Source organism: Pristiophorus japonicus, chromosome 20 (assembly GCF_044704955.1).
Source record: "Pristiophorus japonicus isolate sPriJap1 chromosome 20, sPriJap1.hap1, whole genome shotgun sequence".
Lineage (NCBI taxonomy): Eukaryota > Metazoa > Chordata > Chondrichthyes > Pristiophoridae > Pristiophorus > Pristiophorus japonicus.
Window position 1 is genome coordinate 79,144,191 of NC_091996.1, and position 17,316 is coordinate 79,161,506.

At 47.0% G+C, this 17,316-nt stretch overlaps 1 pseudogene; it reads right to left on the reverse strand.

The window, feature by feature from the left end:
- The window catches only part of LOC139232785 (zinc finger protein 850-like), a 146,609-nt pseudogene extending 129,468 nt beyond the window's left edge, over positions 1-17,141 (reverse strand).
- Positions 17,142-17,316: the final 175 nt, after the last annotated feature.

Sequence of the window (17,316 nt, forward strand, 5' to 3'; positions counted from 1 at the left end):
TTTGCTCAGTGGATTCAAATTTAAATTGAAACCAGGTTTGCAGGCGTGCTGCTCCATTCACACATCGATGGTGAGAGGGATGCTGTGGGGCACACGTTAAGTCCATATTTGAAAGTGATTAACAGATCGGGTTTTGTGTTTAGTGATCCCGGGCCTGTTACCGACAACCTCCTTCGATACCAAGGCAAGGCCTCTGGAAGGTAAGGGGAACTGGGACTTGTTCCTGAGAGTAACCGAAGGTAGGAGAACTGAAATAATCCAGAGTTAGAAAGGAGAAAAGTCCCAAAATGGAGCAGTCAGTAACAGGACATCAATGAGTCTCCTCTTATCTTGGAGACATCAAATATCGACACACTCTGTTGTTTGAAATATCAAAATATTAAACTCCAGCCCAGTTATAGGGTTATTAACATCAGCAGAAACAAACCCCAACTGACAGAATCGTGTTTGTTCTGTCAGGGTGCGATTAACACCAGCAATAACAGGAGAATCCAAACCCTGCAGTCATTTATGAAATTGCTGGTGTGTCAGCAGGTCGGATGACTGAGTGAATCCCTTCCCACACTCAGAGCACGCGAACGGCCTCCTCCCGGTGTGACTGCGACTATGCATTTCCAGTTTACAAGATTTGGTTCAGTTCTACACCCGCTGTGCACAGAGTGAGAATAAAATCAATGAGCTGCTGATTTTCTCTGCTCACCACAGGGTCGGTCTTATGTGCTGGCCCAATAGGGTGATGTGATGACCAGAACTGTGAGAGTACTCCAGGTGTGTCTTATCTCATGTTTTACACAGTTCTAGCATAATCTCCAGAGGGAGGTGGGAGTCTGGAATTTACTGCCTGAAAGAGTAGTAGAGGCAGAAACCCTCATCGTATTAACAAAAGTACTTGGATATACACCTGAAGTGCTATAAACTACAGGGCTACAGACCCAAGAGTTGGAAAGTGGGATTAGGCTAGATAGCTCTATTTCAGCTGCACAGACAAGATGGGCCGAAAGGCCTCGTTCTGTGTTGTAAACTGCTATGCTTCCATGACACCAATCTCCTCCTCTCTGATAAAAACCCACCCCACAGTCACTGACACCAATCTCCTCCTGTCTGATATAAACCCACCCCACAGTCACTGACACCAATCCCCTCCTGTCTGATATAAACCCACCCCACAGTCACTGACACCAATCTCCTCCTGTCTGATATAAACCCACCCCAGTCACTGACACCAATCCCCTCCTGTCTGATATAAACCCACCCCACAGTCACTGACACCAATCCCCTCCTGTCTGATATAAACCCACCCCACAGTTACTGACACCAATCCCCTCCTGTCTGATATAAACCAACCCCACAGTCACACACACCAATCTCCTCCTGTCTGATAGAAACCCACCCCACAGTCACTGACACCAATCCCCTCCTGCCTGATATAAACCCACCCCAGTCACTGACACCAATCTCCTCCTGTCTGATATAAACCCACCCCAGTCACTGACACCAATCTCCTCCTGTCTGATATAAACCCACCCCACAGTCACTGACACCAATCTCCTCCTGTCTGATATAAACCAACCCACAGTCACTGACACCAATCCCCTCTTGTCTGATATAAACCAACCCCACAGTCACACACACCAATCTCCTCCTGTCTGATAGAAACCCACCCCACAGTCACTGACACCAATCCCCTCCTGCCTGATATAAACCCACCCCACAGTCACTGATACCAATCTCCTCCTGTCTGATATAAACCCACCCCAGTCACTGACACCAATCTCCTCCTGTCTGATATAAACCCACCCCAGTCACTGACACCAATCTCCTCCTGTCTGATATAAACCCACCCCAGTCACTGACACCAATCCCCTCCTGTCTGATATAAACCTATCCCGCAGTCACTGACACCAATCTCCTCCTGTCTGATATAAACCCACCCCACAGTCACTGACACCAATCCCCTCCTGACTGATATAATGTTGCGAAGGACAGTGGAAGGTCAGAGGATTGGGACATTTTTAGAAATCAGCAAAGGACAACTAAAAAAAATGAAGACAGAGAAGGTAGTAGATGAGAGCAAACTAGCAAGAAATATAAAAACAGACAGTAAGAGTTACTACAGGTATATAAAAAGGAAATGAGTAGCTAAAGTAAACACTGGTCCCTTGGAGGATGAGACTGGAGAATTAATAATGGGAATCACGGAAATGACAGAGATTTTGAACAAATATTTTGTATTGTGTTCATGGTAGAGGACATTAAAAACATCCCAACAGTTGATAATCAAGGAGCTATTGTGGGGGGTGGGTGGGAACTTAAAACAGTCACCATCACGAGAGATAAAGTACTAAGCAAACTAATTGGACTAAAGGTGGACAAGTCTCCTGGATTTGATGGCCTGCATGCTAGGGTCTTCAAAGAAGTGGCTGCAGAGATAGTGGATGCATTGGTTGTAATTACCAAAATTCTCTGAATTATGGAGAGGTCCCAGCGGACTGGAAAACCGCACATATAATACCCTAATTCAAGAAAGGAGGGAGTCAGAAAGCAGGAAACTATAGACCAGTTAGCCTGCAATCTGTCATTCGGAAAATACTGGAGTCCATCATTAAGGAAGTAGTAGCAGGACATTTAGAAAATCATATTGCAGTCAAGCAGAGTTAGCGCGGTTTTATGAAAGGGAAATCATGTTTGACAAATTTGCTGGAGTTGTTTGAGGATATAACGAGCAGAGTGGATAAAGGAGAACTAGTTGATGTTGTATATTTGCATTTCCAGAAAGCATTTGATAAGTTGCTACACAAAAGGTTACTGCACAAGCTAAGAGCTCACGGGGTTGTGGGTAATATATCAGCAGGGATAGAGGATTGGCTAACTAACAGAAAATAGAGAGTTGGCATAAATGGGTCATTTTCGGGTTGGCAAACTGTGACTATTGGGGTGCCGCAGGGATCAGTGCTGGGGCCTCAACTATTTACAATTGATATTAATGACTTGGATGAAGGGACTGAGTGTAACGCAGCCAAATTTGCTGATGATACAAAGATAGGTGGGGAAACAAGTTGTGAGGGGAACACAAAGAATCTACAAAGGGATAATTATAGATGGGCTCACTGGCCTATGGACTATGACATGTTAAAACATCAGGTTATCTACTTTGGCAGGAAAAATAAAAAAGCAAATTATTATTTAAATGGGACGATTACAACATGCTGTAGTAGAGAGGGATATGGAGGTTCTTGAACATGAAACAAAAAGTTAGCATGCAGATACAGCAAGAAATCAGGAAGGCAAATGGAATGCTGGCTTTTATTGCAAGGGGGAAGGTGTATAAAAGTCGGGAAGTCCTGCTACAACTGTACTGCAGTTTTGGTCTGGACTTGTCTCCATTCCCATGCCGAGGGCATTGCGACACCAGACAGGAGGGGCAACATTTGGGGACACTGACTACTCACCAATTCCCATTCCCCTTTCTGGTGGATAATGGAGGTGCCACTGTGTGTAATGTGCAAATCAGTAAGAATTGTCAGCAAGCTCTTTCTAATTGGAGATTTTATTCAGTGTAAACTTTGACACTATTGTAAATTTTGTACCAAAGATCAGTTTGAGATTAAAGTAAAGTTCATAATTTTATTGCAAACTGAATTTCTATTGAGTCGCTGAATTAAGGGGAAATATAACACATGGCATTTCTTAAATGGACACTGCAGCCCCGAGAACACAATCAGCAATATATCCAGAATATTAAAGTCCAGCCCAGTTATAGGGTTATTAACATCAGCAGAAACAAACCCCAACCGTCAGAATGAACATGGTTCAGTCGGGATGTGATTAACAGCAGCAAGAACAGCAGATTCCAACCCCTGCAGTCACTTGTGAACTCGCTGGTGTGTCAGCAGGGTGGATGACCGAGTGAATCGCTTCCCACACTGAGAGCAGGTGAATGGCTTCTCCCCAGAGTGAACGCGCTGGTGTCTCAACAGGTGGGATAACTGAGTGAATCGCTTCCCACACTGGGAGCAGGTGAATGGCCTCTCCCCAGAGTGAACTCGCTGGTGTCTCAGCAGGTGGGATAGCTGAGTGAATTGCTTCCCACACTGAGAGCAGATGAATGCCCACTCTCCAGTGTGAACTCGCTGGTGTCTCAGCAGCTGAGATGATACAGTAAATCCCTTCCCACACTCAGAGCAGCTGAACGGCCTCTCTCCAGTGTGAACTCGCTGGTGTTTCAGCAGGTCGGATGACCCAGTGAATCCCTTCCCACACACAGAGCAGGTGAACGGTCGCTCCCCGGTGTGAACTCGCTGGTGTCTCAGCAGGTCGGATGACCCAGTGAATCCCTTCCCACACACGGGACAGGTGAACGGCCTCTCCCCAGTGTGAGTGCGGTGGTGAATTACAAGGTGGGATGACCGAGCGAATCCCTTCTCACACACGGGGCAGGTGAACGGCCTCTCCCCAGTGTGACTGCGTCGATGAATTTCCAGCGCAGACGGTGATCTGAATACCTTCCCACAGTCCCCACATTTCCACGGTTTTTCCATGGTGTGGGTAACCTTGTGACTCTCCAAGTTGGACGATCAGTTGACGCCTCGCCCACACACGCAACACGTTTACAGTTTCTCCCCGCTGTGACTGGTGCGATGTTTTTCAGGCTGTGTAACTGGTTAAAGCTCTTTCCGTAGTCAGTGCACTGGAACATTCACTCGGGTGTGTGTGTGTCTCGGTGCCTTTCCAGTCTCTCACATATTTGAAATCTATTCCCACAGGCAAAACAGAAAAACATTTCTCCTTCCACTTTCAAAGGCCGATGATATTCAGGTCCTGATGAATCGACTGACTCTGTTTGGTTTGTGTTTCCTGTCTGAAAATCTCCCCTTCTAATACACTGTAAAAGGAGATAACAAAACTCATCACTGTAAGCACAAGACAGAAATTCAGGTTAGACACATCTAGTTTCCGTGGAACATTCTTTTCTCTCTTGTTCTTCCAAAGCTGTAAATCCCTGTCACACAAATTGTCCCTCCTGCTGTGCTGAAATCCAAACCCATCGCACATATCTGGACTATTTCTCCTCCACTCCCACTTATAACCATTAATTCTGTAGTCTGGATGCGGCACATTCTCCCCTGTGGGGCATGCTGGGTACATAAGACCATGAGAAATAGGAGCAGGAGTGGGCCACCCGGCCCCCCCGAGCCTGTTCTCCATTCAATAAGATCATGACTCATGGGCTCAGCTCCACTTCCCAGCCCATTCCCCATAATCTTTTACTCCCTTACCACGCTGAACTTAAGAAAAAGGTATCTTCGATGGTTTGAGGCGTGAATTGGATAGAATAGACTGGCAAATGATACTTAAAAGGTTGATGGTGGATAGGCAATGGCAAACATTTAAAGATCACATGGATGAACTTCAGCAATTGTACATTACTGTCTGGAGTAAAAATAAAATGGAAAAGGGGGCTCAACTGTGGCTAACAATGGAAATTAAGGATAGTGTTAAATCCAAGGAAGAGGGATATAAATTGGCCAGAAAAAGCAACAAACCTGAGGACTGGGAGACATTTAGAATTCAGCAGAGGAGGACAAAGGGTTTAATTAAGAGGGGTAAAATACAGTACGTGAAGAAGCTTGCCGGGAACATAAAAAGTGACTGCAAAAGCTTCTATAGATATGTGCAGAGAAAAAGATTAGTGAAGACAAACGTAGGTCCCTTGCAGTCAGATTCAGGTGAATTTATAAATGGGGAACAAAGAAATGGCAGACCAATTGAACAAATACTTTAGTTCTGTCTTCACGAAGGAAGACACAAATAACCTTCCGGAAGTACTAGGGGACCGAGGGTCTGGTGATAAGGAGGAACTGAAGGATATCCTGATTAGGCGGGAAATTGTGTTGGGGAAATTGATGGGATTGAAGGTCGATAAATCCCTGGGGCATGATAGTCTGCATCCCAAAGTATTTAAGGAAGTGGCCCTAGAAATAGTGGATGCATTGGTGATCATTTTCCAAAAGTCTATCGACTCTGGATCAGTTCCAATGGACCAGAGGGTAGCTAATGTAACACCACTTTTTAAAAAGGGAGGGAGAGAGAAAGCGGGTAATTCTCGACCGGTTAGCCTGACATCAGTAGTGGGGAAAATGTTGGAATCAATTATTAAGGATGAAATAGCAGCGCATTTGGAAAGCAGTGACAGGATTGGTCCAAGTCAATATGGATTTATGAAGGGGAAATTATGCTTGACAAATCTTCTGGAATTTTTTGAGGAGAGTGGACAAGGGAGAACCAGTGGATGTGGTGTATTTGGACTTTCAAAAGGCTTTTGACAAGGTCCCACACAAGAGACTGGTGTGGGGGTAATATACTGACGTGGATAGAGAACTGGTTGGCAGACAGGAAGCAGAGAGTCGGGATAAATGGGTCCTTTTCAGAATGGCAGGCACTGATTAGTGGTGTGTCGCAGGGCTCAGTGCTGGGACCCCAGCTCTTTACAATATACATCAATGATTTGGATGAAGGAATTGAGTGTAATATCTCCAAGTTTGCAGATGACACTAAACTGGGTGGCAGTGTGAGCTGTGAGGGGGACGCTAGGAGGCTGCAGGGTGACTTGGACAGGTTAGGTGAGTGGGCAAATGCATGGCAGATGCAGTATAATGTGGATAAATGTGAGATTATCTACTTTGGGGGCAAAAACGCGAAGACAGAATATTATCTGAATGGCGGCAGATTAGGAAAAGGGGAGGTGCAACGAGACCTGGGTGTCATGGTTCATCAGTCATTGAAAGTTGGCATACAGGTACAGCGGGCGGTGAAGGCGGCAAATGGTATGTTGGCCTTCATAGCTAGGGGATTTGAGTATCGGAGCAGGGCGATCTTCCTGCAGTTGTACAGGGCCTTGGTGAGGCCTCACCTGGAATATTGTGTTCAGTTTTGGTCTCCCAATCTGAGGAGGGACATTCTTGCTGTTGAGGGAGTGCAGTGAAGGTTCATCAGACTGATTCCCAGGATGGCAGGACTGACATATGAGGAGAAACTGGATCAACTGGGCCTTTATTCACTGGAGTTTAGAAGGATGAGAGGGGATCTCATAGAAACATATAAGATTCTGACAGGACGGGATAGGTTAGATGCGGGTCGAATGTTCCCGATGTTGGGGGAGTCCAGAACCAGGGGACACAGTCTTAGGATAAGGGGTAGGCCATTTAGAACTGAGATGAGGAGAAACTTCTTCACTCAGAGAGTGCGTCGGAGGTGCGTGGAGAGGCGTGAGTCCGGGGTCGGCGAGAGGCCTATAAATGTCCCAGTGCGGCGGCAGTTGGGAGCAGCGTCGGAGGTGCGTGGAGAGGCGTGAGTCATGGCAGGAGAGTTCGGTCACGTGATATGCCCCTCCTGTACCATGTGGGAACTCAGGGACACTTCCGGTATCCCTGACGACTATGAGGTGCGGGAAGTGTATCCGCCTGCAGCTCCTGACGGACCGCGTTGCAGAATTGGAGCTGAGGGTGGATTTACTCGAGTATCCACGATGCTGAGAATGACGTGAGTAGCACGTGTAGTGAGTTGGTCTTACCGCAGGTGAAGGGTCCACAGCCAGCGAGGGAATGGAAGACCAGCAGGAAGAGCAGTGCAAGGAAGGTAGTGCAAGGGTCCCTTGCGGTCATCCCCCTGCAAAACAGATATACCGTTTTGAGTACTGTTGAGGGGGATGACTCATCAGGGGAGGGCAGCAGCAGCCAAGTTCATGGCACCGTGGCTGGCTCTGTTGCACAGAAGGGTGGGAAAAAGAGTGGGAGAGCGATAGTGATAGGGGACTCTATTGTAAAGGGAATAGATCGGAGTTTCTGCGGCCGCAACCGAGACTCCAGGATGGTATGTTGCCTCCCTGTGCAAGGGTCAAGGATGTCTCGGAGCAGCTGCAGAGTATTCTGGAGAGGGAGGGTGAACAGCCAGTTGTCGTGGTACATTTAGGTACCAACGATATAGGTAAGAAATGGGAAGAGGTCCTACAAGCTGAATTAGGGAGCTAGGAGTTCAATTAAAAAGTAGGACCTCAAAGGTAGTAATCTCTGGATTGCTACCAGTGCCACGTGCTCATCAGAGTAGAGGGAGCAGGATAGTTAGAATAAATACGTGGCTTGAGCAGTGGTGCAAGAGGGAGGAATTCAAATTCCTGGGACATTGGAAACAGTTCTGGGGGAAGTGGGACCTGTACAAAAGGGACACTCTGCACTTGGGCAGGACTGGAACTGATGTCCTCGGCTAACATTTGCTAATGCAGTTCGGGAGTGTTTAAATTAATATGGCAGGGGGATGGGAACCTATGCAGCGAGACAGGGTGAAGTAATATGGAGTCAGAAACAGATGGTAGAAAGGTAAAAAGCAATAATGGAAGGCCGAGTCAACAAAGGCAAGAAACAAAAAGGGCCACACTACATCATAATTCTAAAAGGAAAAAGGGTGTTAAAAAAAATAAGCCTGAAGGCTTTGTGTCTAATGCAAGGAGTATCCGTAATGTGGTGGATGAATTAACTGTGCAAATAGATGTTAATGGATACGATGTGATTGGGATTACAGAGACATGGCTCCAGGATGATCAGGGCTGGGAACTCAACATCCATGGGTATTCAACATTCAGGAAGGATAGAATAAAAGGAAAAGGAGGTGGGGTAGCATTGCTGGTTAAAGAGGAGATTAATGCAATAGTTAGGTAGGACATTAGCTTGGATGATGTGGAATCTATATGGGTAGAGCTGCAGAACACCAAAGGGCAAAAAACGTTAGTGGGAGTTGTGTACAGAGCTCCAAACAGTAGTAGTGATGTTGGGGACGGCATCAAACAGGAAATTAGGGGTGCATGTAATAAAGGTGCAGCAGTTATCATGGGTGACTTTAATATGCATATAGATTGGGCTAACCAAACTGGAAGCAATACGGTGGAGGAGGATTTCCTGAAGTGCATAAGAGATGGTTTTCGAGACCAATATGTCGAGGAACCAACTAGGGGGGAGGCCATCTTAGACTGGGTGTTGTGTAATGAGAGAGGATTAATTAGCAATCTCGTTGTGCGAGGCCCCTTGGGGAAGAGTGACCATAATATGGTGGAATTCTACATTAGGATGGAGAATGAAACAGTTAATTCAGAGACCATGGTCCAGAACTTAAAGAAGGGTAACTTTGAAGGTATGAGGCGTGAATTTGCTAGGATAGATTGGCAAATGATACTGAAGGGGTTGACTGTGGATGGCCAATGGCAGACATTTAGAGACCGCATGGATGAACTACAACAATTGTACATCCCTGTTTGGCGTAAAAATAAAAAAGGGAAAGTGGCTCAACCGTGGCTATCAAGGGAAATCAGGGATGGTATTAAAGCCAAGGAAGTGGCATACAAATTGGCCAGAAATAGCAGTGAACCTGGGGACTGGGAGAAATTTAGAACTCAGCAGAGGAGGACAAAGGGTTTGATTAGGGCAGGGAAAATAGAGTACGAGAGGAAGCTTGCAGGGAACATTAAGACGGACTGCAAAAGTTTCTATAGATATGTAAAGAGAAAAAGGTTAGTAAAGACAAATGTAGGTCTCCTGCAGTCAGAATCAGGGGCAGTCATAACGGGGAACAAAGAAATGGCAGACCAATTGAACAAGTACTTTGGTTCGGTATTCACTAAGGAGGACACAAACAACCTTCCGGATATAAAAGGGGTCAGAGGGTCTAGTAAGGAGGAGGAACTGAGGGAAATCCTTATTAGTCGGGAATTTGTGTTGGGGAAATTGATGGAATTGAAGGCCGATAAATCCCCAGGGCCTGATGGACTGCATTCCAGAGTACTTAAGGAGGTGGCCTTGGAAATAGCGGATGCATTGACAGTCATTTTCCAACATTTCATAGACTCCGGATCAGTTCCTATCGAGTGGAGGGTAGCCAATGTAACCCCACTTTTTAAAAAAGGAGGGAGAGAGAAAACAGGGAATTTTCGAACGGTCAGCCTGACATCAGTAGTGGGTAAAATGATGGAATCAATTATTAAGGATGTCATAGCAGCGCATTTGCAAAGAGGTGACATGATAGGTCCAAGTCAGCATGGATTTGTGAAAGGGAAATCATGCTTGACAAATCTTCTGGAATTTTTTGAGGATGTTTCCAGTCGAGTGGACAAGGGAGAACCAGTTGATATGGTATATTTGGACTTTCAGAAGGCTTTCGACAAGGTCCCACACAAGAGATTAATGTGCAAAGTTAAAGCACATGAGATTGGGGGCAGTGTGCTGACATGGATTGAGAACTGGTTGTCAGACAGGGAGCAAAGAGTAGGAGTAAATGGGTACTTTTCAGAATGGCAGGCAGTGACTAGTGGGGTACCGCAAGGGTCTGTGCTAGGGCCCCAACTGTTCACATTGTACATTAATGATTTAGACGAGGGGATTAAATGTAGTATCTGCAAATTTGCGGATGACACTAAGTTGGGTGGCAGTGTGAGCTGCGAGGAGGATGCTATGAGGCCGCAGAGTGACTTGGATAGGTTAGGTGAATGGGCAAATGCATGGCAGATGAAGTTTCATGTGGATAAATGTGAGGTTATCCACTTTGGTGGTAAAAACACAGACAGACTATTATCTGAATGGTGACAGATTAGGAAAAGGGAAGGTGCAACGAGACCTGGGTGTCATGGTACATCAGTCATTGAAGGTTGGCATGCAGGTACAGCAGACGGTTAAGAAAGCAAATGGCATGTTGGCCTTCATAGCGAGGGGATTTGAGTACAGGAGCAGGGAGGTGTTACTACAGTTGCACAGGGCCTTGGTGAGGCCACACCTGGAGTATTGTGTACAGTTTTGATCTCTTAACTTGAGGAAGGACATTCTTGCTATTGAGGGAGTGCAGCGAAGGTTCACCAGACTGATTCCCGGGATGGCGGGACTGACATATCAAGAAACACTGGAGCAACTGGGCTTGTATTCACTGGAGTTCAGAAGAATGAGAGGGGATCTCATGGAAACGTTTAAAATTCTGATGGGTTTAGACAGGTTAGATGCAGGAAGAATGTTCCCAATGTTGGGGAAGTCCAGAACCAGGGATCACAGTCTAAGGATAAGGGGTAAGCCATTTAGGACCGAGATGAGGAGAAATTCTTCACCCAGAGAGTGGTGAACCTGTGGAATTCTCTACCACAGAAAGTTGTTGAGGCCAATTCACTAAATATATTCAAAAAGGAGTTAGATGTCGTCCTTACTACTAGGGGGATCAAGGGGTATGGCGAGAAAGCAGGAATGGGGTACTGAAGTTGCATGTTCAGCCATGTACTCATTTAATGGCGGTGTAGGCTCGAGGGGCCGAATGGCCTACTCCTGAACCTATTTTCTATGTTTCTATGTTTCTACTGTGCACAGTTTTGCCCTCCGTATCAAAGGATATACTTGTCTTGCTTAGATACAGAATAAAGCTTCCTCTACACTGTCCCGTCAAACACTCCCAGGGCAGGTGCAGCACGGGTTAGATACAGAGTAAAGCTCCCTCAACATTGTCCCATCAAACACTGCGAGGGCCGGTACAACACATGTTAGACACTGAGTATATCTCCCCCAAACACTCCAGGGCAGGAAAAGTATGGGATAAATACAGAATAATTTCTCCCTCTGCACTGTCACAACAAACAATCCCAGGGCAGGTACAGCACATGTTAGATACAGAGTGAAGCCCTCTCTATACTGGCCCATCAAACACTCCCAGGGCAAGTACAGCATAATTTCGATACAGGGTAAACCTCTCTCTAAACAGCCAATCCAAAAATGCCCAGGACAGGCACAACACCGGTTAGATACAGAATAAAGCTCCCTCCACACTGTCCTATCAAATTTTCCCAGGGCAGGTACAGCACAGGTTAGACACAGAGTAAAGCTCTCTCTATGCTGTCTCATCATACAGTCCCATAACAGGCACAGCACGGGTTAGTCAGAGAATACATTTTCCCATAAACCTGTATATATCTTACGTTTATGCAGAAAAAGGACACTTCACTAGATGCTGGGTGTGTTCACATATATCTATACATTCCAAAGGGGGAATTCCTTTGCGCACCATTCCACTGACCCTAACTGAGACTGTTAGATGGATTCAAAGAAACGATATTGGAACAGGTAGCTAACCACACTGCTGAGGCTCTGGAGGGCATCACAGCTGAAATGGTAGCGATAAGGACCGTAGCATTACAAAACCAAATGGCCCTCGATTACCTGTTAGCTGAGAAAGGGGGAACGTGTGCCCTGATAGGATCTGAATGTTGCACTTACATTCCTGATAGTTCAGAAAACATAACCCACCTTGCTGATCACATAAGGAGGGAGGTAAAGAAGTTATCCACTCCAGCAAAAGAACTTAGCAGGTTTGATTGGTTTCTGGGTGGATCTTGGAGATCCTATCTAATACATGGGGCAATTGTTCTCATCGTAATAATAATTACCTGCTGTTTGATTGTTGGTTGCCTTAACCTCTGCTGTAAAGTAATGATGACAAGGTTAGCAGACCCTCTTGTGGTCAAGGGTTCCCGGGTTATGATCCAACAAACTAGAGAACTACTCACAATGCAATACTCCTAGAATGATCCTAAATGTTATCATAGAATGATAAAAGGAGGGATGTGGATATCTGGACAGAATATATGGAATTAAGGACAGTAAAGGAAACGGGATATATGAAAATGTATAAACCATGGAAGAATAGCTGGGAGAATGTCAGATTGCAAATAGTGCAACATCAGCATAGCTAACAGTCTTTCTCAAGGTTTCAAGTCACTAATCCTGCCAATAACATCTAATTGTAACATGAAATAAATCTGCAGAATTGCAAGGTCTCAGTTAATAGTCACACCACTAGATTGAAACATTTAGAGGCAATGCTTGAGCTTTCATAAAAAACATCTCATATAGATTGACTAATGAGTGGCTGAGTTAGAATGTCAATCTAATTGTATTTTGTTATCTGATTTCAAAACTGTATAACTGTTGACGCTTTACGATGTAACTTCACCTATCCGTAGGGAGTGTGTACGCTCTATCCAGAGAGTATATCTTCTGTCTGATAGGTCTTACTGGCCGGTAATAAAGATTGCTTTGTTCAAAGCACAAGAGGTATTCGACTCAGTAATTTTACTGAACCAGATTGAGGTAAAAGAATCCAGGAATTTTCCATAACTACCCTAAATCTAACTGAATTGTGATCACTAGCACCAACATGCTGTCCCACGGATACCCCTTCCACCTGCCCAGCTTCAGTCCCTAATACTAAGTCCAGAACTTCTCCTCTCTTGTTGGGCTTGCTACATACTGGCTAAAAAGTTCTCCTGGTTGCTGACCCCTCTGCGAAGGGAAATGGGTCCTTCCTATCCACTCTATCTAGGCCCCTCATAATTTTATACATCTCATTAAGGTCTCCCCTCAGCCTCCTCTGTTCCAAAGAAAACAAACTATTAAGAGGGTTGATGGGCAGGAGGAGGTTACAGAGATCGGGAGGGTTAGGCCCTGGAGAGATTTGAACAAAAGGATTGAGTATTTTAAAGGCTGATGCCACCAGCCATCTTGCCCAGCACAGAATGTGACTCACTACCAACAGGAAGGATGTTTCTTTAACTACTACAAATGCATAATGAGGGGAACTCAATCTCTGTACCTTTAACTAACAGCGACATGGAAAGAGGGAAATAAATGACCGTTAAGCACCTGGTCCACTTGGCACTGAAGTGTCTGAAACTCATAATAGAAACTTCATGGAAATAAAATGCTGACAAATGTTAAAACTGTTTTGTTGACAAAAGAAATCTCGACTTAACTTTAAAAAAATTGTTAAAAGCACAAACTCACCTGACTGGCTGACTCAGGATCCACCCCTTAAGCACCGTGATTGATTGCAAAACACGCTGCTCCCTTGGCCCTCCGATCTCTGAATTCTCTTCCTATTGGTTCCCAGGGCAATCAATCACCACTCGCCAACATTACGCTGCCAGATGAAGTTGAGATGCTCGGAGGAAGAAATGAAATGAGGCCGTGAATCTGAATTAAGAAATAAAATTAGAGAAGCATAAACTAAAGGGTATATTCCTAAAGCGGGTGCATGAACAGTGAGACCTGCGGGTTTACGCGCACAAATCACTGAAGGTGGCAGGACAGGTTGAGAATGCAGTTAAAAAAGCTTGCAGATCCTGGGCATTACAGAGGCGTGGCGTACAAAAGCAAGGAGGTTATGATGAACCTTTGTAAAACACTGGTTCAGCCTCAACTGGAGCATTGTATCCAATTTTGGGCACTGCACATTAGGGTGTGATGCCTTAGAGAGGGTGCAGAAAAGATTTACAAGAATGATTCACGAGATGAGGGACTTCAGTTACGTGGATTGACTGGAGAAGCTGGGGTGGTTCTCCTTGGAGCAGAGAAGGTTGAGAGGAGAATTGATAGAGGTGTTCAAAATCATGAGTGGTCCGGGCAGAGTAGATGGAGAGATACTGTTCCCATTGGCGGAAGGGTCGAGAACCAGAGGACACAGATTTAAGGTGATTGGCAAAAGAACCAAAGGCAACGTGAGAAAAATCTATTTTGCGCAGCGAGTGGTTAGGACCTGGAATGCACGGCCTAAAAGGGTGGTGGAGGCAGACTCAATCACAGCTTTCAAAAGGGAGTTGGATAAGTATCTGAAAGAAAACACTTGCAGGGCTGGGGGAAAGGGCGGGGCAGTGGGACTAGCAGGGAGCTGGCAAGGGTTCGACGGGCTGAATGGCCTTCCGTGCTGTAACCATTCTCTGATTGCGTGAGCAGAACCACTCTGTTCCCTGACTCAATCTAAAGCCTTCCTGATTGTGAGCACCTGTTAAACCTGCCCTGCACCTCACTGCTCCAAGGAGAACCACCCCAGATGCTGCAGCCATCATCTTATTGAATGGCGGCAGGCTCGAGGGGCCAAACCGCCGACTCATCTCCTGTTTCTTATGTTCTCATGTGTTCATGTCACTGGTCCCCAACCTGCATCTGATGGCCGCCGCGCATGCTCCCTGCCCTGCAGCGGGACAATGGAAAGCATTGCGACATTGAGGAAGCCCCGCCCCTGTCACTCCCTGCTCCCCGCGGCAGGCGGACCCGTGCTGCCCAAAGATGGCGGCCGAACGCCCGCAACCCCCGCCCGTCCCCCCCCTAAGGTGCCCTGCATCTGCCACCGACTCGGCGAGGAAATCTCGCTGCCCACACGTGTACGTGAGTCCGCAGGGAGGCTGGGCACGCTGCCCGGGCCGCTCCTCCATCCTCCGCGGCAGCTGTGAAATGTCGTCCGTCCGCGGGTAATCTCCCTCAATAGGCTGGCCCCCCGCCTGCGCACAACTCCGCCCCGCCTCACCCGGGCCACCGAACTCAAAGGCCACGAGCGGAGCCTGCCAACTAACCGCCAACCCGTGCAACACTCAGCCCGCAGCCAATGGCGAGGCAGCACGGGGCACCAGCCCACGCTGCTCCGCAACAATCAGCGGCAGGAGGCGGGGCCGCGGCACCAATCAATCAGTGAACAATCCAGGCCGCGCGGTGCTGAAGGGAAAGTGTCTCTGGGGACATAAACAGAAGATGCTGGAAGTGTCAGCGGGTCAGGCATCTGTGGGCAGCAACAGAGTTAATGGTTCGTCACAACTGCAGAGTGTTGGGAAAGGGCAGATCCTGAAGGAGCATCACAGGCAATCCCTCGGAATCGAGGAAGATTTGCTTCCACTCTAAAAATGATTCATTAGGTGGCTGAACAGTCCAAGGGGAACCACAGTCCCCGTCACAGGTGGGACAGATAGTCGTTGAGGGAAAGGGAGGGTGGGACAGGTTTACCGCACGCTCCTTCTGCTGCCTGCGCTTGGTCTCTGCATGCTCTCAGCGATGAGACTCGAGGTGCTCAGCGCCCTCCCGGATGCACTTCCTCCACTTAGGGCGGTCTTTGGCCAGGAACTCCCAGGTGTCAGTGGGGATGTTGCACTTTATCAGGGAGGCTTTGAGGGTGTCTGTAATGGATCCGTTGGTAAGGATCACCCATCACCCCTGCGCTCGCTGACCTACACTGGCTCTTGGTTAAGCAACGCATCAATTTCAGAATTCTCATCCTTGTTTACAAATCCCTCCACGGCCTTGCCCCTCTGTGATCTTCTTCAGTCTCACAACTCCCCCGCCCGCCCCGAGATAGCCTCTAATTCTGGCCTCTTGAGTATCCCTGATTATAATCGCTCCACAATCGGTGGCCGTGCCTTCAGTTGCCTGGGCCCCAAGCTTGGGAACTCCATCCTAAACCTCTCCACCTCTCTTTCCTCCTTCAAGACGCTCCTTAATCGTGACAGATTAATAAAAGGGGAGGTGACCTGGGTGTCATGGTACATCAGTCATTGAAGCTAGGCATGCAGATACAGCTGGCAGTAAAGAAAGCAAATGGCATGCTGGCCTTCATAGCGAGGGGATTTGAGAATAAGAGCAGGGAGGTCTAACTGCAATTGTACAGGGTCTTGGTAAGACCACACCTGGAATATTGTGTTCAGTTTTGGTCTCCTAACCTGAGGAAGGACATTCTTGCCATTGAGGGAGTGCAGCGAAGGTTCACCAGACTGATTCCTGGGATGGCAGGACTGATATATGAAGAAAGACTGGATCGACTGGGCCTGTATTCACTGGAGTTGAGAAGAATGAGAGGGGATCTCATGAAAACATATAAAATTCTGACTTGATTGGACAGTTTAGCTGCAGGAAGAATGTTCCCGATGTTGGAGTAGTCCAGAACCAGGGGTCACAGTCTTAGGATAAGGGTTCGGCCATTTAGGACTGAGATGAAAAACTTCTTGACTCAGAGAGTTGTTAACCTGTGGAATTCCCTGCCGCAGAGAGTTGTCGATGCCAGTTCATTGGATATATTCAAGAGGGAGTTAGATATGGCCCTTACGGCTAAAGGGATCGAGGGGTATGGAGAGAAAGCAGTAAAGGGATCCTGAGGGAATGATCAGCCATGATCTTATTGAATGGTGGTGCAGGCTCGAAGGGCCGAATGGCCTACTCCTGCACCTATTTTCTAAGTTTAAAAGCCGCCTCTTTGAGCGACCTGTCGCTCCCCGGCCTTCATTGATTGTTGTGTCTCGGGGCCCAATGTATTTGTCCTGGAACACCGCGCGCTGGGAAGCGCCTTCCGGCCTTTTGTGACGCTGTATAAATACAAGTTGTTGTTGTTGCGGCTCAGCCAATCAGCGGCACAGGTCCCGCCCCTCTGGCTCCCCGATTGGTTGGAGGACCCGCCGGCTCACTCCTCCAGCCCCGCCCCGCTCGCTCC